This window comes from Halictus rubicundus, chromosome 11 (assembly GCF_050948215.1).
Source record: "Halictus rubicundus isolate RS-2024b chromosome 11, iyHalRubi1_principal, whole genome shotgun sequence".
Classification (NCBI taxonomy): domain Eukaryota; kingdom Metazoa; phylum Arthropoda; class Insecta; order Hymenoptera; family Halictidae; genus Halictus; species Halictus rubicundus.
Genome location: NC_135159.1, coordinates 14,273,090 through 14,294,091, shown reverse-complemented (window position 1 = coordinate 14,294,091; position 21,002 = coordinate 14,273,090). Strand labels below are relative to the sequence as shown.

General features: G+C 46.9%; 1 protein-coding gene across 7 annotated transcripts in view; it reads left to right on the top strand.

Annotated features, from left to right (window-relative positions):
• The window catches only part of Heph (polypyrimidine tract-binding protein 1 heph), a 427,542-nt gene that overhangs the window by 73,854 nt on the left and 332,686 nt on the right, over positions 1 to 21,002 (top strand). For 2 of the 7 annotated variants that reach the window (XM_076796831.1, XM_076796822.1), the window contains exon 1: positions 18,668 to 19,719. The exons of the other annotated variants lie outside the window; for them this stretch is intronic. The gene's annotated coding sequence lies outside the window, so the exon portion shown is untranslated. Of the gene's footprint in view, positions 1 to 18,667; positions 19,720 to 21,002 lie in introns of those variants that run through there. 7 annotated transcript variants of the gene reach the window in all.

The window sequence follows — 21,002 nt, the reverse complement described above, 5'->3', positions numbered from 1 at the left end:
TCCTGTGCGTACGGCCGAGCGTGACAACATGAGCGAGACTGGACCTTCTAATATTAATCGTGGAATGGGGACCATAAATTAGTCGTAAAATGGTCATTTCAATCGGTACGGCCGTGCATAATTTTCCGCACGGCCCGCCTATTTATACGCGTGCAAACCCGGAGCGACGTGTGTGCGTTTCGCACGTACACACGTGCGCACTGGTAGGCGCGCGAACGCCGAACACACATGCACGCGCTTCTCAGCAGGCGTTCAGCCGTGTTGGCGTATCTGCGTCGTTCAATGCAAATTTCGCTGTGCAAAACCCGGTCAACCGCGGCCACCCTCTATGCATACCTATTCGTACCTGGGTGCAATCTTCCGCATACACTTCGGTCTCGCCGTGGGCATGATTGATTCTTCCGGCCCGGATGAATTTTCCTCGAGGATTGTCTCGCCGGTGACAAAAGTATTTCGAAGCGACGCGATGAGATGTTTGAGCCGCGCGGGATACCGCCACTGCCGGCGGTTGCAATTAACGCTGCGGAGAATATATAAATAAACTTCTTTTTTTAATGGATCTGCATACGTCCTTTCACCTTGCTCCGACCTGACAGCAATATTGAAGGTCCGAGGACCAATCCAGACCTAAGCGAAAACTGCTGTTTAAATTTCGGGAAAGGTCGAGTCCTAAAGTTAGAGATTTCCATAACTAATCAATTATTTGGAAATCTAAAATAAACTTTGTGGTAAATTCAAGTTTGTATTTCTTAATTGATTATATAATCTCCATCATTATCAAGGACAGGTTTTCAATCCCCCTCTTATAGAAATCCAGGGTTCGTCAAGCAAAATATGACTCAAGGTGCCTCCTTGCATCTTCTACAGAATGTTTTATTTCTGAAATAATGTTCCAGAAATCTGAAAAGATCAGAGGGAGCAATATCCGGTGAGTACGGGGGTGCGGTAAAACTTCCCATTGCAATTTTTTGATTTTCTCCTGAGTGAGTTTCGCACTATGGGGCCGAGCATTGTCAATTTGCATTATTACACCTTTTCTGTGGACTGAAGATGCCCTCTTGTTCAATAGTTTTGATTACAGGCGTTGTAATTGCTGACAATACAACTGAGCGGTAACTGTTTCTCCAGGTTTCAACAACTCAGTGAATTACGCCACGACAGTCCCACCAAATGCACAGTAACACCTTTCTAAGTGATAAGCTAGGTTTAGGGATTGATACAGCGGTTTGATTTGCTGAAAGCCATTGCTTGGAACGCTTTATGTCATCATAAAGAATCCATTTTTCACCTCCGGTAACGATTCTGCCGGGAAATGGATCTCTACGAAATTTGGATAGCAATGAAGTGCAAATTGATCGACGAATATTCTCGTTGGTCTCGGATAATTGACGCGGTGCCCATATTGCTTGCCTATATGCCTTTCCCATTTCGTGTAGGTGCCTTCGTACAGTTGACCATGTGGACCCAAGGCTTCTCGATAATTCTTGTATACTTAATCTTGGATCGGCTTTCACTAGAGATTTTAGGGTGTCATTATCGAATTCAACTGGTCGTCCGAGGCCTGTCAGAGAGATCATAATCACCAGCAGCAAACCTTCTGAGCCAACGTGGACACTTGTTGACCTTCAATACGTCTCCATAAACATCGCAAATTTTCTTTGCTGTTACTTTAAATCCCGCATGAAAATGAAAAAGTATGCAATGACGAATATGATCCTCGGAAGGTACGGACGCCGCCATTTTATTACAGGGTTGGAAAAGAAAAATATACTTTTTAGAATACTTTGAACACAGGCTGCTTTACCGAACACGTGTTTCCTCTTCAACGATCGGTACAGAACTAAAGGCAAAACAAATTCTTTGCAAATAATTGATTACTTATGGTAATACCCTTAATAAATAGGTCCCCATCGTGAAACCTAGTCCGACCCAACACTGGCGGCACAGAAACTGCACAATTGCGCGACGACTCGCAGAAGACTCGACCTACAATTAAGGCCTAGAGCCACTCCATTCTTCTCATTCCCGGAGCCAACGATCAGACGATTGGCACGTAAGGCGAGCATGACTCAAGGCGAGCGTTCGGATCTTTGGCACGGCGAGCTCCCATTCGGCGTCATATTGGAACCTAATCAGGCGTGGTCCCTGTCCATTGCCGAAACGTTCATCAATCTCTATTATCCGGGCAGGGACGAATAGTAGGTAAGAGCATAACAGATGCTTCGCTTGAGATCAAAGTTACTGCTAAGTGGACTGCCAAACGTTGCCATGGAAATTATTAGGTGTCCCTGATGGATAACGGGTCGCGTCGAACGACGGTGTATTACCGCGAATCTCGGTCACGATCGACCACTGCCAAATCCATGTCGAACAACGTCATAAGCGAGAAAAAAAAAAAAAGAAAAAAATAACGAACATTTCTTCGAGTCGTATCGATCGAGAGGACGCGATCGATGCCGCGCAAACCAGCACGGATTCCTGCATTTCATTGCCGAGAAACGGGAACAATGCGCGCACACAGGCCTCCGGCGGATTCGCCCCTAACGATTTCGAGCCGCTGCAATTATCATACCTGGAAAAATTTATGCGAACGACGTCAAACAGAACGCCGTCGCTGTCGCGTCGCGTCGTGCCGGTTGCTCTGCACACGCAAACGAAGAGTGAGAGAGAGAGAGAGACTCAAACGGCATCGTAGCAACGGGTAATACAAGAGCCCGCATATCAAATGGTGCGTATCACGGGATACAAGCAATTCCCATCAACCAATATTGTCATGTGGGTAATGAACGGTCGTGCGTTGAATAAACATGCGGCCGACGGACACTTGGACTCGTACAGAGGATGCCACTGTACCACTGTGGAAACGAGGAGCCGCGGAAATCGTTTCTCGCCGATCCGCTCTGCCTGGGACCTGCGGCCCCCTTTTTCGGCCCGAGAGAGCCCTCTTACCAGCGGATATCGAAGCTGACTGTTTGCTCCCGGTTCAACCGGCTCCGCCGTGCTTTGCACGACCACTGTCCGCCGGCGTCATTGCAACCTGCACTTTGATCTATTTTAGGAATAATTACTGCGCTGGGCACACTCGAGTCGGTCGCGCCAGCCCTGCACCTCTGTACTTTGCATAGTCAAATATGACACCTCCCACAATTTTTAGCGAGAAAAGACCGACATTTGTGCTTAGAGCGTGTCTAGTTTGATCGTTTTCCAGTCGGACGTACTTCACAGAATGTTTTCTTGACCTAATCGTGACCTTCTGATGAAGTGCTGACAGATGTCGCCACCATCCTGTTTACGAGAACCCCTGACGCCTATAGATTTCTTTCCTGAGGCGTTATGTTTTACTGTAAGTAAAAGGAAATTGTGTTTTATTGCGAATGGTCCAGATAGTCCAATTCGATTAGTTTCGACATTTCTGAATGGACAAATGATGAGTTAGGCGCTGGAGTGTTAATAGAATGCCATTTTTCAGGACAGGGTGCAATAAGTCGCGTTTGGTCAGCCGCCAAGTGGAACATGGTGGAGATTAGCCAAGCCATCCCATAGAGTTTTCTTCCGTAGGTCGTATGACGTTTATGACGCCGCGCACAATGGCAGTACGACTGACAATTACTGTCCAACGTCCCGGATCGTAGCGATAAAATATTTCATAGCTGCGTAGACCAACCTGGCGAGGCTAGTTTGTTGTGTCAACTATTTGCGGTGTTGGTTGTATAACGCTGACACTGCCGGGGATATAATGATTTCTGACGCGATAGAAAATTCCTTGGAGAATGCCGCGGGCGGTATTAAAATTATAGTCGGCCCGAAATAGACGCTTTGAGGCGAGATTCGAGACCAGGAAGAGGCACCTCGAGGTGTACGAAAGAAAGGGAAACGCGCGAAATCTCCGGCAGGACAATTGTCTGTCAAAGGTGGCAGCTGGCTGTCATCTTGCGTTGCGTATATTAGACGGCATGCCGGCCCCATGGCAAAGATTTGACAAGCCTACAAAGAGGGAGGCGGAGATTCCTCGGTAGCAACCACTCGGACGTCCTGGAATGGAACCCGGAGTCTGACGTTTGCTGTCAGGAGTTTGACAACGAGATAAGCACTGGCATCCGTGGGGTTGCTAAACCGATATCCCACGGACATTCGTTATGCAGGATCCGGAGGGGATGATGGAACGCAGGACACCCTGTTTACCAACAGTTTTCGTTACCGAGAAACACCATTAATCCCTAGACATCTCGTCGAGAACATCAGCAAGACAATCCACCTGAAAAATTCGGATCCTGCAAGCTCGACCAACGCTAAGGCTCGCAGGACTAGGCTACGCTAGGGTTGGGATCTTCTGGGTTTGTGCAATTCAAGTTAGGTGACTCTAGGTTAATCCAAACAGAGCCAGATGTCCTTAGGTCAGACCTAGATTGAGTTAGGTGGCTCTAAATTGGGAGATGGATAATTCCAGACAGATTTGAGTAGTCTCATGTTTGGTCCATGCAGAGTTAGGTGACTCTAGGTTAGTCCAAACAGAGCTAGATGTCCTTAGGTCAGACCTAGATTGAGTTAGGTGGCTCTAAATTGGGAGATGGATAATTCCAGACAAATTTGAGTAGTCTCATGTTTGGTCCAGGTAGAGTTAGGTGACTCTAGGTTAGTCCAAACAGAGCTAGGTGTCCTTAGGTTAGACCCAGATTCAGTTAGGTGGCTCTAAATTGGGAGATGGATAATTCCAGATAGATTTGAGTGGTCTTTGGTCCAGGTAGAGTTAGGTGGCTTTGGTAGAATTAGATTTAGATAGATTCATCTCCAGGGTACTCCAAAACGAGTTAGGTGATGCTAGGTCAGTCCAGGTTGCGTTTAGGTCGATAAATTTCTTTGATGGTTCTCTGGACCGACCAACGAAAATCTAGCGAACCAGGACTCCTTGGCGATCCTCATTTCATTCGCGAGCAGCGTTAAGTTTCGTTCCATCGTTCGGCTCGAAAAGCCAAACCTGATACGGATTATCGGGAACGCAATTTTGGCCCTGTCTCGAGCGTCTTCGTCCTCGAGGATTTCCATAGCCATTAGAGAAAACTTTGGACACGTAGCACCTCGGCGAATCTATCGAATCGTCGGGCACCGGTTGTCCGTTCGCGAAACTTTCGTTGTTAACAGCGACAAACTCGAGCACGCCCGTGGGGCAGTTCGAGAGCGATGTTTCATAAATTTTCCCTTGTCGATTAGGGAGTGCTGGTGGGGCGATCTCTCTCCCACTCGCGCTGTTTCTTTTCTCTATCTTTTATCACGTCGACGTTACTTGGCCCCTTCGACGAATTGTAACGCGCTACTGTCGAAGAGAACAACCCCACCTCTCTATCTCTATCCCTGTTGCTCTCCGTGGATAACCAAGTTTCGACGTGGCTCTTTATTGAGAAATCTCCTGATGGGTAGAGTACGCCAGCGATAGAAATTGTTCGGTCCCCCATTGTTATCCCCGGGCACGAAGGAAACGCGATGTATACTTTAATCTCGACGAAAAATGTCCCCTTTCTCTTCCTCCTCCACTTTTTTCCCCGGCACTCTTTCGCTCGTCGTACTTCCGCAGATTCGAATCGGAAGTCTCATTGTTGCTAAACGGGCGGACCCGGTTCGATGAATGGAACGAGACGGCTTTGAGCGCCACATTTCCTGAATTATTGCTGCCTCCGTGACTCGAGGCGTGCGGTAAACTGTCGAAGATGTTTCCCTTAATTCCAAAATCGTGTGAGGCGTCGACACCAATTGGGACGTGAGGTAAAAATGGGACTGTTCAATCTGGGCTCTAGGTTCAATAGGGCTCTCTAGGTTCAATAGAGCGTCCTAGGTTTTTTAGATCTCTAGGTTCAATAGGGTTCTCTAGGTTCAATAGAGCTCCATAGGTTTCATGGGACTCCCTTGGTTCAATAGGGCTCTCTAGGTTTAATAGGGCTTCCTAGATTCAATGGGGTTCTCTAGGTTCAATGAAGCTCCCTAGGTTTAATGGGGCTCTCTAGGTTCAATAGGGCTATCTGGGTTCAATAGAGCTCCCAAGGTTTAATAGGGCTCTAGGTTCAATTGGTCTCTCTAGGTTCAATAGTGTTCTCGAGGTTCAATAAAGCTCCCTAGGTTTAATGGGGTTGTCTAGGTTCAATAGAGCTCTCTAGGTTCAATAGGGCTCTCTAGGTTCAATAGAGCTCCCCAGGTTTAATGGGACTCCCTAGGTTCAATAGAGCTCCGCAGGTTTAATGGGACTCCGTAGGTTCAATAGGGTTCCCTAGGTTCAATAGAGCACTTTTGGTTTAATGGGGGTCTCTAGGTTCAATAGAGCTCTCTAGGTTCAATAGGACTATCTGGGTTCAATAGAGCTCCCAAGGTTTAATAGGGCTCTAGGTTCAATTGGTCTCTCTAGGTTCAATAGTGTTCTCGAGGTTCAATAAAGCTCCCTAGGTTTAATGGGGTTGTCTAGGTTCAATAGAGCTCTCTAGGTTCAATAGGGCTCTCTAGGTTCAATAGAGCTCCCCAGGTTTAATGGGACTCCCTAGGTTCAATAGAGCTCCGCAGGTTTAATGGGACTCCCTAGGTTCAATAGGGTTCCCTAGGTTCAATAGAGCACTTTTGGTTTAATGGGGGTCTCTAGGTTCAATAGAGCTCTCTAGGTTCAATAGGGCTATCTAGGTTCAATAGAGCTCCATAGGTATAATGGGGCTCCCTAGGTTCGGTAAGGCTCTCTAGGTTCAATAGAGCTCCCTGGTTTTAATGGGACCTAGGTTGAAGAGTTCATCAGGGCTAGGGTTATCAGAGCTGGGTTCAACAGGGTTCATTCAGCTTAGGTCCATTCAACCTAACCCCATCCATGCAACGCCCATCCAGACTAGATCTATCCACGCTAGGTCCATCTAAGTGTGTCTGCGTTAGGTCGATCTACAGCTAGCTCCGAGTCAGCCTGATCTAGACTTAGCTCTACCTGAGCTCATCTATACCGAGGTTAATTTCCACCAAGTTTGATTCTACTTCTGATTAGGTCCTCCAAGCTCGGGCTCGTCCAAGTTCTCTATACCGCTTAATCGTCTAATGGGGCCAGCAGACGACCAGCAATATAATCTGCCTCGTGAAAAAGCTATCACCGAAAATTCGCAATGACGGAACTTGTAAAGTTGCTGGTTCGTCCGGGTGGCCACGTCCCCGGGAAAGGAGACCGTGCACTCTGGGCTCCGCAGCGATCAGAAACAAAAAGTTCCCCGGTCGCCCCCGGTCGTGCCAAAAGAGTCCGCAAGTTCCGGCCGGGTGAAAGGGGGCAGGCGACCGCATGATGGTTGCTTAAACGTCGCGAAGTTTTGTCGGAACTGTTATTGAGAAGTCAAACATCCGCGCCGGGGCACCGGCAGCCCGAGAGGAAAAGTTGGCCTCGAGCCCAGCCGGTGCACCGGCGGCTCGGCTCGGCTCGGCTCGGCGTTGGATGCGGAGACTGACAACGGCCTGGAAGAGGAAACGAGAGACGACGATGCCGGGAAGAATGAAAAGCTCGGATCGCAACAAGTCCCGTGGCGCGTCACCGTTTGACACCGTCGGTTAATTAACTCCGTATCACGCCGGACCTCTCGTGATCGCCTTGTCCTCTGCAATTAACGTGCACTCGTTTCCCGAATATATTCGCCGGATGCTCGGCCGCGCGATTTATGAACCTAATTGCGGGTGTCCGTCGTGGATAGCTTTCAGAAGCTGGCTGCCGGCTTCCTCGATCGCGTTCCACGGGATTTATGACAGATCCTTGATGTCCTCATCTTGGATCTCTTGAATTTGTACGCGGGGAGGATGATTGAGCACCGGTTTAGAGGAATCCAGGTGTTTATCATCTCTGGCGGATAACTTTTGGCACTGGACCGCACGCTTCATTGGGTGATTTAGAGTCCTGGGGATTTATGGTAGCAAATCCTTGGTATCTTCTGCTTGGATCTTCGTCGACTGTGTACTTGTTTATTTCGAGATGGGTCTTTTTGGTAATCCGGATGTTTATCATCTTTGGTAGCTAACTTTTTGTACGAGGCTGTGCCAGCTTCTTTGGCTGATTTACGTCCAGAGGGATTTATGGTAACAAATCCTTAGTATTTTCAGTCTTCTTTGACTGCATGCTGATGATTGACTACTGTTTTCGAGATGTCCGTGTGTTCGTCATGCCTGGTGGCTAATTGTTGACACTAGGAGTAACCTAGTCCTCCTCCGGTTGCTTTAGGTCCCTAGGGATTTACGATGGCAAGATCCTTAGTGTCTTAAACCTAATCGAGGACTATCTTTGATCAGGTGTTCATCATGCTTGGTAACCGACTTCCTGTGACCTGTGGGGAACCTGCGAACCTAGGGAAATCTAATCTTCGGTGACAAGTGCGACGAGAGTCAGTACCGTGACAGTGACAATTGGAGTCATTGTCCTCGGCTCTGCGAGACTGTCAGAAGTCGGTGACCGTGACAGTCCTCGGTATCTGGTTTGATACTTCCAGCGCATCCAGCGTTCATAGTTACACTTTGGTCGCTTGAAAAATGGACGTATTCGTCGGGGAACGGGGCTGGTTATGACACAGGTCGAATCCGAAGTGGCAGCTAATTTTCCATCGGCCGGACGGGGACGGATACATCATTTTCGCGAGAGGACACGCGGTGCTGGCATAATTAATGGGTGATCATAGAAGATCGATGCGCGCGCGTCTAGCCACCGGGAAGGACCGTTTCGCCACTGTGAATTTATTATTATCGCAATGCCGACCGACGACGACGAGGCGCGGTGCGAAAGAAGAGCGAAATGTAAGTGAAGGGAAGGACAAGCCGGTCAATTAATTAACCAGCAGACGGATAGCAGATGGCGCATACCGTACGAACGGACCGCCAAGCCGAGAGAGCAAAAGGGGACTTTCTCTCTCTCTCTCTCTCTCTCTCTCTCTCTCACTATGTCACTATTAAGAATGGAAAGAGACGGAGGAAGGGAACGATTATGGGCGACGCCGAGCCTTCTTCGCCTCGTTTAGGCATCGACCTTCTTAGCCAGCCGGGGGGAGAGGCGATTACTTAATTTAGATTAATTTTACTTCCCCCGTTTCTTGCGCGTCTCCTACACGGTCCAGTTGCTGGGAAGATTCCGAACGAGCTACCGTGGAACACTTTCCCTTCGAATGAGAACTCGAAGAGGACTTTCCGAGGAATCTCCTTGGAAATTAGTGCTCTCTCCTCTTCAACACTTACCCTATTTTCACTCGCCGCTACTGTGCAGGCTGAAACGTCGAAATTAGATCAATTGGTGTATTCAAATTACTGTAACATCTTGAAGAAAAATCGTGGAACAACGTAGTTAGGCTCATTTGAAAGAATTAACTTTCCACTTTCGACTCCTTCAAGTTATTTTTGCCGAAAAAATTTTTCCGTATCACAACAACTGGGAAAGTGACAGATGGACGTTTTTGGAAATTTTGCGAATTCAAGCCTGCGTGTGGATTTTAGAAAATTTTTGTCGCGATTCACACCACACGGAGACTGAAGATTGAAGTTTCCCCTTCAAAATGAACCCTCGAAATTTCATCTGCGATTTTTTGTATCCGAGTTATGGCACTTTCAGTGAAAATTGTAGAATCAAATACGGATTACAGTAAAGTCCAGATCTAAGCCGGACGGAGCTGTACGATCTTAGTCAGTTCGCTTATCCCCTCCACTGGGGGGCATACCCCGTAGTAACCATAACCCTGTGACCACTACTAATTCAACTACAAAACTTTTTTATTTTTCACTATTTTATTATGGGACTTTCGTCAACTTCTGACATTATTCTAATTAAAATGACACTAAACACGGTACGGTCGGTGAGGTCAGTAAAGAGTAGTGTCCCTACACGATCTATGTCCAAGCACGGACCCGAGGATCCGACCTAGACCAAGAGTTTACTCTATCGAGATAATACCGAGTACCATGTTGACTTTCTAGCGAAACCGCGAGCGTAGAAATTTTTGTCAGGAAAAAGCAATTTACGGGGATGAAAGTGGAGATTTTGCGCTTCGAAACGCGCGAGGGTGGACGCCCGTGTGATTTTTCGTTAAGGAGCTACGGTAGTTTGAAGATCGCCAGTTTCTAACCGAGGATCTTGCGATTTCGATCGTCGGTGTACCGAAATGCGAAATATTTCGGCGAGGCACCGAAGAGGTCTTGCACAGCTGATAAGGCCAGCGAAAATACATAGACGGCGCAGCAACCTTCGGTCTGTTGGTAGTTAAAACTCATAAGTCTTCGTCGTGACTTCACGGAGCCGCGCGGGAAGGCTTCTCGGTCAAACGGCGCGCGCGATAAATCTTAATTCGCACGTTGAAAGCGGCGTTTAGCGTTTCACCGGGTGAGATATGGGCTCCAGCCTTGTCTCCCACCTTGCGTGGAAAAGCGAAGAAAGTGGAACGACCTACAGAGCCCCTTCATTAAACTGTGTTCGCACATAGAATCATTTTCAGCTAACCCTTTCGCTACACCGGAAATCCTTATACTTTTCAACGAAAATTTCTTACCATTTTTATTACGTCGCTCAGATTACAGTGTCGCGGGAGGCTCTCGTTAAACATATTCCTACGTACGAGATTATTTTCAACTCGCTAATCTTCTTAGCAACGATTTTTAAAAGGTTGCAAATCCGCAGTTTTTAAAAAAGCTTTAGCATTATTCAGAGAATGCTATTGTGCTTTTCAGCGGGATTTGTGATCTTGCGGTGACACTGCAATTTAATTTAACATTTATGCTCAGCAATTTTTAGATCTCGTCGACGGAGGACAGTTTAAACTAGTTTGAAGGTTTCAGCTGGTTTGAAGTTTTGCATGGGATTGAAAAATTAGAGAAAACAAATAGTTATTAATTATGAAAAGCTATTTCGGTTCGTTGCAACGGTGGTAGAGAATATTGCTATTATGTTTTTAAAAAGCTTTAACATTATTCAGAAAATGCTTGCTATTATGCTTTTCAGCGGGATTTGTGATCTTGCGGTGACACTGCAATTTAATTTAACATTTATGCTCAGCAATTTTTAGATCTCGTCGACGGGGAACAGTTTTACCTAGTTTGAAGGTTTCAGCTGGTTTGAAGTTTTGCATGGGATTGAAAAATTAGAGAAAACAAATAGTTATTAATTATGAATAGCTATTTCGGTTTGTTGCAACGGAGGTAGAGAATATTGCTATTATGTTTTTAAAAAGCTTTAACATTATTCAGAGAATGCTTGCTATTATGCTTTTCAGCGGGATTTGTGATCTTGCGGTGACACTGCAATTTAATTTAACATTTATGTTCAGCAATTTTTAGGTCTCGTCGACGGGGAACAGTTTTACCTAGTTTGAAGGTTTCAGCTGGTTTGAAGTTTTGCATGGGATTGAAAAATTAGCAGAAAAAAATAGTTATTAATTATGAATAGCTATTTCGCTCCGGTTTGTTGCAACGGAGGCAGAGAATTTTAATTTCGCACAAAGATGCGCAGTCAATAGTCTATTTCCGTCCCGGAAACGACACTTGGGTTGAATTTTCTTCGACGATCGATTCCCCCCAGCAGTGTAATGGCTCTCGAAGGCGGTTCATCATGCTGAACGAGGCGTTATCATAGTCGTTACACGGTGCAGAGTGGGTAACGTGTATTTTCGGACTTGTCCAGCGTGAAATGATCATTTAAAGACCCCCCTACGCGCCTCGATTACCGTTGACGCACAGTAGTCCCGGTTTTTCCTCCTCTGATCCGCGATAAGTGAATTATCGGAAGGCTGCGCGATCCCGCGGAGGTTTGAAAAATGAAGTTTCGATATCGTCGAGCCCGCTAACATCGTAATAATGTTACCAATTTATCGGTAATTAAAGCCCGGGCACGAGGCACGCGGCGTCCCCCCTCCCCCACCGGTTTAATTAAACTTTTCTGTATCACGCGCATCGATCGCCGATTCGATGTAACGGGACGGCCTGTTGTTATGCGAAATTCTGAACCCGTGTCTAGAGCTACATAGTGTCGCGGCCTAAGTAGACTACAGACTCGGATATTTATGCGAACGCCCGGCTTTCATGAGTCCGCTTCATGAAACTCAAATAGTCTCCAAATTTGCGAGATAAAAGACTATTCGACCTCGCATTCAGTGGCAAAAATGAAATTTATTCTACAGTCGACGGTTTTCGACTTCCACGCCCTTCTCGCTTGTTTTAGTTCACATGGTTTTTATGGACATGCATATGCAACATTTTTTCATTTATTTCTCGTCCCTGAGAACCGCGACAGCTGATTTCATCCGAGTGGGAAAAAGCGGTCTCGCCAAAAAATTTGTAACTCTGTTGAAAGTTGTTATTTTCAAGTGGACAAATTTGTGTACACTCCCAAGACATTCACGAATAAGCACGACAAAATTTAAATTAGTACGCGCATTACTCTGGTTTCAAAAAATTCACAAAGATGGCCAAGTTTTCCACTTCTGACCAGGTCTTGAAATTCGCGTGTTAGAAAAACATTTCTGTCGTTGACAAAAACTGTTATTTTTCTGTGGAAAAATTTGCGAGTGCTCCCAAGACATTCGCAAAGATGTGTACAAAATTTTAAATTAATGCGTGCATTGGTCTCGCTTGGAAAAATTCGCAAACGGCGCCAATTTGTCAATGCTTGAATACGGGGGGTCTTGAAGTCCCTGTTAAGAAAAAATTTTATATCTTTGGCAGAAGTTGTTATTTTCGAGTGAAAAAAATTGCGTGCGTTCTTGGGACTTTCCTGAAGACCACCACAAAATTAGAAATCGGTGCGTGCATTACTTTTGTTTAAAGAAATTCGCAAACGGCGCCAATTTGTCAATGCTTGAATACGGGGGGTCTTGAAGTCCCTGTTAAGAAAAAATTTTATATCTTTGGCAGAAGTTGTTATTTTCGAGTGAAAAAAATTGCGTGCGTTCTTGGGACTTTCCTGAAGACCACCACAAAATTAGAAATCGGTGCGTGCATTACTTTTGTTTAAACAAATTCGCAAACGGCGCCAATTTGTCAATGCTTGAATACGGGGGGTCTTGAAGTCCCTGTTAAGAAAAAATTTTATATCTTTGGCAGAAGTTGTTATTTTCGAGTGAAAAAAATTGCGTGCGTTCTTGGGACTTTCCTGAAGACCACCACCAAATTAGAAATCGGTGCGTGCATTACTTTCGTTTAAACGAATTTATAAAGTCGCCAATTTTTCAGCTTGGGGGCTTCGAGTCTGCATCTTGGAAAGGAATTTTTATTTCCAAATTTTGAGTTGCATGCGGAGTTGGATGGTGATCGTAGAAGTGGCTCTAGGTCTGCTGGTCGTAATCAAGTGACATTGTTTCTGGAAATAACGAATTCACCGCGTCCCGAGGAACGCTGGGCCAGGATGCGACCGGGAATACAGGTAGAAATAACTCACTCGGTTCTCGGAAGGAAAGTAACGACCGAACAGCGTCCTGCCGGAGTACTGCGATACCTGTGTCGCGGCCGCTCGTATATTTTTCGAAAAATATACCTGTGGAACCCTCCTTGCGATTCGTAATCCCGTCGCAGGTATGGCTGTGCATTTCAATTAGGACTGGGAACTACTCGAATGTTTAATAGTCCCGCTTTGAATATTCAAACAGTGGTGATTCCTCAAATATTTGAGCGCGCATACATTTAAATATATCTTATCGGCGTTGGCCCTTCGCCACGTTCCGATTCATTTCCGAATTGTTTTTCAAATTATATTCGAATTTATTTGCCTGCGTTTCTGAAAATCATAGCCGCCTTGGGAATTGTTTGAAAAATCTTCTCACGGAGAGACAAGCTTCGGAATAATGATTTAATGTTTAACAGAGCTCAAGGTCGATCGGAAAATGTTGTTTCTTTCGGAAATTTGCGTGGACGGATCTCGCGGTGACTGTAAATGCGAAGCAAATTTAATTAGACAGGATTGGGAGTGGGGAAAGTAGAACCTAATTTGGCAGAGCTCGAGGACGTTCATACTGAGCGCTATAGCGCGTCACTAGTGCAGGAGGGAACATCCAGAAACCTGTTTGATGGTGTGCGCACGCGAATACGATCCGGCCGGCACGGGTTTACGCGTAAAAGGTGGCTCGTCCTTTGTGTATGCGGTGAGCAGGATCCTGTGGGTATGTTCCCATGCAGGCGCGTCCCAGGGCCGTGCTATTCGCCTGTGCACCCACACCGGACTCTTCCTTTGTTCCCTCACTTCGATCATTATACCAACACTCCATCGCCAATCTTCCGAATTTATTTCTTTCCAATCAAAACTAATTTTTATATTTCCGCCCATAACATAAACGGACGTTCCTCGTACCCTTTTAATCCGTAAAAATTTCAAACCGCTCTTCGAATAGAAGCCCAACCAATTTTTTTGTTATTTTTCTCATTATTTTTAGTCTAGTGGTATTTTTAATTTAGGAACTAGTAAACTGTCGAGTTTAAACATTTTTCCATGCGTGTATGGAGGTGTAAGGTTGTGAGGAATGAGTGTGTAATAATAGTGAGACTTACAATTATGGAATGACTGTATAAAATGACTGGCAAAGTGCATAGTAAGGCTCAATGTTCAACAAGTGTTGAATCAAGTCAAAGCAGTTGGTTCAGCAGCACCCTATCATAAGGAATTCGATAACTATAATAAACTTACAGTGACAGAAAAAATAGCCCCTTCGACCTCTATTCCCAATTGTTTCCCCTTACATTACACGATTCATTTTTACATATATCTCTCATTTTCACTGTATAAACTCAATTTTTTGAACATTGCTCTACCAAAACTTACCCAGAACCAAGTTACTTTGCAATATTAAATAAAAGCTATTAAAGGCTGACTAATTAAAAAAATATTGACGCAAGAGTCACTCAGGATGTTTTTCAGCAAATTTTCTGCAACAACCGTGCCAGTAAATAGTCGCGAAAATTTAGCGAGCGATCCGGGGCTCGAACACACAATTTTCGGCAAACAGAATGCTCGTGCGGGTACGTTGTTTGGCCGCCATTTTGCGATAGTAGTTGCGCAACACCGATACCCGCGCAGTTTTATGTAACTGCCGCGCAAACCTAACGAATGAGTTTTCAGGCATAATCGGCCGATACGTGCCGGCGTTTAAGGCACATCGCCGATGTGACCGTGAATTCCGAGAAACCCGGCACACTGGTTTCGCCTTTTATTTTAGTCCGATGCAGTTTTCTTACTACGCGGCGCGTAACGTGGCGTTCCGTTCATTTTGCTTTTTTTTTTTTCGCTTTCTTTGCCTTCGGTCTCGCATTAAGAACCGTCCACGTTGCGCGACCACTAGCATCCCACTGCAGCGTGCCTGTTCCAACTATCCCACGTTTTAAACAAATTATTTTGCTTAAGTTTATACTATTTTCCTTTGAATTTACATAACTTTTTCTTCAAATATTTCCTCGCGTTAAGAACCGTCCACGTTGCGCGACCACTAGCATCCCACTGCAGCGTATCTGTTCTAACTATCCCACGTTTTAAACAAATTATTTTGCTTAAGTTTATACAATTTTCTTTTGAATTTACATAACTTTTTCTTCAAATATTTCCTCGCGTTAAGAACCGTCCACGTTGCGCATCTCAGTGCAACGTGCCTGTTCCAACCATCCCACGTTTTAAACAAATTATTTTGCTTAAATTTATACAATTTTCCTTTGAATTTACATAACTTTTTCTCCAAATTTAACCTTGCAGTTTTCCGGTCCGCTTCAGTGCCGCATCTATTAAATTTACAAACAGGAATCGACTGAGTAAAATCTTAGAACGACCCCGTCGGGAACCAGGGAACGAGAGTTGCATCTGTTGCACCGTGAATTAACCCTTTATGTCCTGACGGTACTCCGAAGTACCGGTGCAGTCAAAATGTAGCAATTCTTATTACAATTTTATTAAGTTCAACCTCGAATTAAACGCAATTGTAAAAGATTTGAGAAATAGTAGAGATAAACACGGGGAATATCAAAATGATTACTAAATTAAATTAATTACAAATCTAAAGCGGTCAGAAATAATTTTATTTGTTACAATAGCACCCATTATATGACCGTTGCAAGAAACGAGAATTTCAGGGACAACCGATTGTGGCTTCAAACAAAGATCCTCAAAAATGAAAGGAGTCCAAGTCCTCCACGGAGGGATGGAAAAGCATTAAAAATTGAAAGGTGTCGGCTGCAGACACGAAGGGTTAGGCGTGCATTTTCGTGTCTCGTTCCAATTTCTCGGGCTGCAAGGGGATGCTGGTTTCTGGACGGGTTGGAACGGTGGATGGTGGGAGGGACGTGGAAGAGGAAAGCTGCGGAAAAATATCGGGCATCCGTTGGCCAGCGTCGGGTCGTCTTCCAGGGAGAGCCGTGTGAGAAGACCTTTAGGCGCGCGGATCGCCAGCAGCAGCAGCGAGCAGCGAGCAGAAGCGGAGACGCACGAGGGCCTTCTTTTCCTTTAGACCTGTACTTCCTCTCTTATGCCGGGTACCCCGACACAAAGCGGCGTTTTCTACGCGGCTCCGAGCCACGCTGTGCAAGGTCTTCCGTTCGTTCCCCTCCCGCCCTTCCCCTTTCTCCCCGCCGCCCCCCTCTCGTCCTTTTTCATCGCGGCCCCTCTCTCTCCCGCCCCTTCCTTCTCTCTCTCCGGTTCGCCCATTCTTTCTCAGGCCCTCATCGTGCCCTCTCGGTTGCTCTCACCTTGCTCGCCTCCTATATTCTTTTCGCCTATGCGACCATGTGCACGGCTATACAACGGGTGTCGTGAAACCGAGACCCGACCAGACAATACCCACATTACCCGCGAGCCCCGCCGACGTTTGCGCTGAGATCACCGAGAATTATGGGCCGCTGCGCAAACGGAATGTATACTGCGCCTCTTTGTCCCCGGAGCGAAATGAACTTTCATACAGAAGTCATATTCGATGACAAAGAGGAAACACCTAGACTAACTCGGAAAGAAATTGTAGGCGTGGAAAGTACGCTCCTGGAGAGAACCAGAAATGTTTGGGGACACCTTAGGAAGACTTGGAGGGACCTCACCGAGACCTGAAGACACTCCGAGGTACCTAAAAGGGTCTGAGAAGGGCCCCGGAAGGACTTAGAAGACTTAGAAGAACGTAGGAAGACCTGGAGGAACCCGGAAAGTTTAGCTCCCTTCAATGGTCTCATCAATCCCGGCCTGAATACGAAGTAACCATGTGCTCGGCAGCATCGAGTTGCAAGACGTGTCTTCCGAAAATTAGCGTGTTGTCAACTTTACACACGCATAGCCTTCGAACCAGCGAATTCCTCCCCTTGAAACTTCGATTTTTGGCACTTTCTCGTCGAGATGTACAAGATCATATAATAAAAAGTTAAAAATTTCCGAGTTGCCGAGCTGAAGTTTCACCAAAAAATTGGGAAATGTGCTGCAGTCTTGAATTATGAATATCTGGCGTCAGAATTCATAGTAGACAGGTTTAGTCAAGACGGATCTTGAGTCTGTGTCCGAAGGCTGTGAATGAAAATTATTAATTAATAATTCACATGACTATCCCGGGCCCTTAAGGGGCCGGTCTCCGTAGATTCGCGATAAGATAGAGTGACTACATTACCGTGAAAAAATGGTTTCACGTGCTCCAAGTTCTCGTCCTTAAATAAAAATATTTTGTCGTAGGTAAAGGGCTCGTTCGAAAGAGGAATGTTCAATCTAGCGCGCGCTGATCATGAGCTAACGAGACTATGCAGACTTTTGGTAATACAATCGTTCGAAGTGGGCCAAAAATGTGCATGCCGTCGAATCCAAGCATTTCTATGCCTTTGGATGAGTGTTCTGGATGAAGTCGAGACCAGAAAATATCTCGAGCTACAAATTGAGCTACAATTCGTCCTGATTCTCTGCGAAACAAAGCCGGAAACTTGAAGCGCGTTTCTGGTCGTCAGAATTCGTAATGTCGATAACACGGAGCAACAAATGCGACAAGTTTAGTCACAGACTCAAGACCAAGGATGAGAAGTCTGTGACTGGAGGCTGTGAATGGAAGTTATTAATTGAAAAGTCACTGTATCCCGGGCCCTTAATCAGTTCTGGTTGGGAATGGCGACGACGAGCAGCGGAAGGTTTGGCGCGCGTGAGAACCATCGTGGCGAGTGATCCTCGTCCGTAAGTCGAAAGACACCCCGTATAGAGTTCGACGAGCCACACAGCGTGGTCTATCGTGTGCCGATACACGAACACAACGTTGCTCGACGAGTGACGGAGCGGCGTCTTCGGTGGGGAGAGAGAGAGAGAGAGAGAGAGAGAGAGAGTGAGAGAGCGAGGGAGACCAGATGGAGGGAGAAGGCAGCGAGAGAGCGAGAGAGAGTGAGAGAACTCGTGGACGACTGTGGGGAACGGGTAGAGAGAGCGTAGTCGGCTGTTGCCGGCTGCGTGTCACCCCTCCCTCGGTTCCCCTGTTCCCCTCCCCTCCGCTGCCTCGTCTCGCCCATCGGGTCGCTTCAATCACCCCACGTCCCTGCGGCGGGTCGCCATATTTCCCCCTCTGACCTCTCCGCACCCTCTGGCAGCCGTGAGTCGAGTGGTCGGCTTCCCCTCCCCTCCAGCCCCGCACGGCAGTCCCCTCGTTCCCCCTCTCCCCTACTCGGCGGTCTCGCTCGGCTCCCTCCGCCGCCCCTCGGCCCTCGCCTCTCCTCTCGGTGGCGTGCCACGACTCGTGGCGAAGTTTTAGCGTCGCCTACCTCTACTCGTGGCGTGCCTACAACTCTTAGCCGGATCTATTACGCGCAGTTTTCGTGTTCGCGCGACGTTTCATCTTCGTGCTCCGTGTGTCCCCGAGTTTTTGTCGCGAGCGCGCGCGCCCGCCCGCGTCTCTCCTTTGTTTCCCTCGGCTATCGTGGTGTTCTCTCTCTCTCTCTCTCTCTCACACGTTCGCTCGCGCACACGTTCTCTGTCTCTCTGTCTCTCTCTCTCTCTCTCTGTTCGTTCATCGTCGGTTGTTTTGTTTCCCTTCGTGTTTCGCCTGTTCTCTCCACTGCCGCTGTCGTCGACCGAAACACACCGAAACCTTTCCCGCGAGTGGAGAGCAGAGCAACGACAACGACAACGACGACCACGAGACCACGAAGAAGAAGAAGAAGAAGTGGAAGAAGAAGAATCAGTTCCGGAGCAACACGCAACGCGTCCGTGCGTACACAGTGTGCCCCGACACCCCCGACTGACGCACAACAGAAGAAGCGTACTCCTCCGTGTCCACGCGGCTTCCCACGAGGAGACACCCGGTGCGGAAAACAACAGGAAAACGAGTGACGTCGTGATCTATAACCTTACCCCCGGTGCGAGACCGGTTCGACACGGAAACCTAACCTCGAAATCGGCCATCGCCCGCGCCCCGTGTCAGCCGGCGACTGCGTCCTGCCTACGTTGACGTTCTCCCCGAGAGCAGAGATATTCTCACTCACGGTGTTCCTTCGGCATCATCGCTTGGCGCGTATAGTGCGTGCGCGGAAATCATCGATCCACGCGCCGGAAATCTCCAGTGCCTTTTCTCCTCTCTCTCTCTCTCTCTTTTTATCTCTCTATATCTCTTCTTCTCTTTCTCTGTTTCTCTCGTCCCGGAGAGATTGTGTTCTTCCACGTTCTATTATTCGTTGTGCAAAAGTGCGGAGGATTCGCGAGTGTGTGAACCGTCAGAGATACGGCCAGAGAGCTCCATTTTGGATACCTTCTCCGTCTCCAGGCATCTCCAGCCGTCCTACCGTTCCACGGTGAGTACAAGCAGCACCACGGCCATTCTAGGGAACCGGTTGCCCGCGCCAGGGACCATCTCCGCGCGAATCCTCTCGAGAGATCGCCCCGCGGCGCTCTTGGCCCGCTCGGGCACGCGCACGGAGCACAAGCCGGCTCCGAAAGCCCTTCGCCCCGCACCCCCGGATAATTTCAAGGGCGCATGTCCACCACGCGAGTCTCCATTCAAAACCCTGACTCCCCCGTGTGATTTCCCTCCTTTTTCTTTTTGGAATTTTTCGAAAATTTAGTTCGAAAGTTACCCGACCCGCTTTTGAAGTTTTTGCGCTCCACAAACCCGAGACTGTTAGCTAGACCTCGCGTCTAGGTCACGATTAACCGGCGTCTCGAAATCATAATATTTGCGCGGCGAGGTGTTTACGTTTGCGCGCCAGAATCCGTGGCAACGACGCGCGCCGATCTGTGCCCGCCAAAATTGGTTTCGAACGACGCCGGCGCTACGGTCTCTGCGCGAGGAACGATTTTAGTTGGAGGGTTTTTTCGATTTCTTTCTTTTTTTTTTTTGTTTCTTTTCTTATTTTGCACGCTCGTGCCCGACGCCTTTCGTGTTTGTTTCTACCGGGAATTATGAGCAGTGAAAGTTGCCGGTGGCGTTGCATCATGGACGAGCGTAACTTTTAGTCACGCGGTTGCCTCGCGCGATTTTTGCGCCTTTTCTGGGATTGGGCAACGTGTTTGGCGATGGTTCGCACGGTTTTCAGTGAGAGAGCGTTCTTCGCTTGATGTTACGTTGTTGAAAATGTGTTACGGATTTTCCGAAGTTTGTTTGGCGATGTTTGATTATGTTTGGCGAGGTTTGGATGTGGTTGAAACAGAGATTTACTAATCATTCTAGTCCGTAGACTTGCCAAATTCTGTTTGGAGACGTTTGATAAAGTTTGTCAAGGTTTGGTTGTGGTTGAAACAGAAGTTTATTAATCATTCTAGTCCGTAGACTTGCCAAATTCTGTTTGGTGACGTTTGATAAACTTTGACGAGGCTTTTGGGTTGCTTTAGGATCTGATTTTAGAATGTTTGAGAAGGTTTGATAAGGTTCACAGCTTACTATATTTCAAATTTTCTGTGCACACATTTTTGGAATTTGCAGACCCGAAAATGTATCTTCCACGCGTACTAATAAAATATTTCTCGTCAAACTCGGCTGAACAATCGATCAAGTTGAACTCGTTTCGGTTCAAACCTTGACTCTGCAATTACAATTGCACAAATTTTGTATTTCCTTCTGAATAGATTTACACTGATT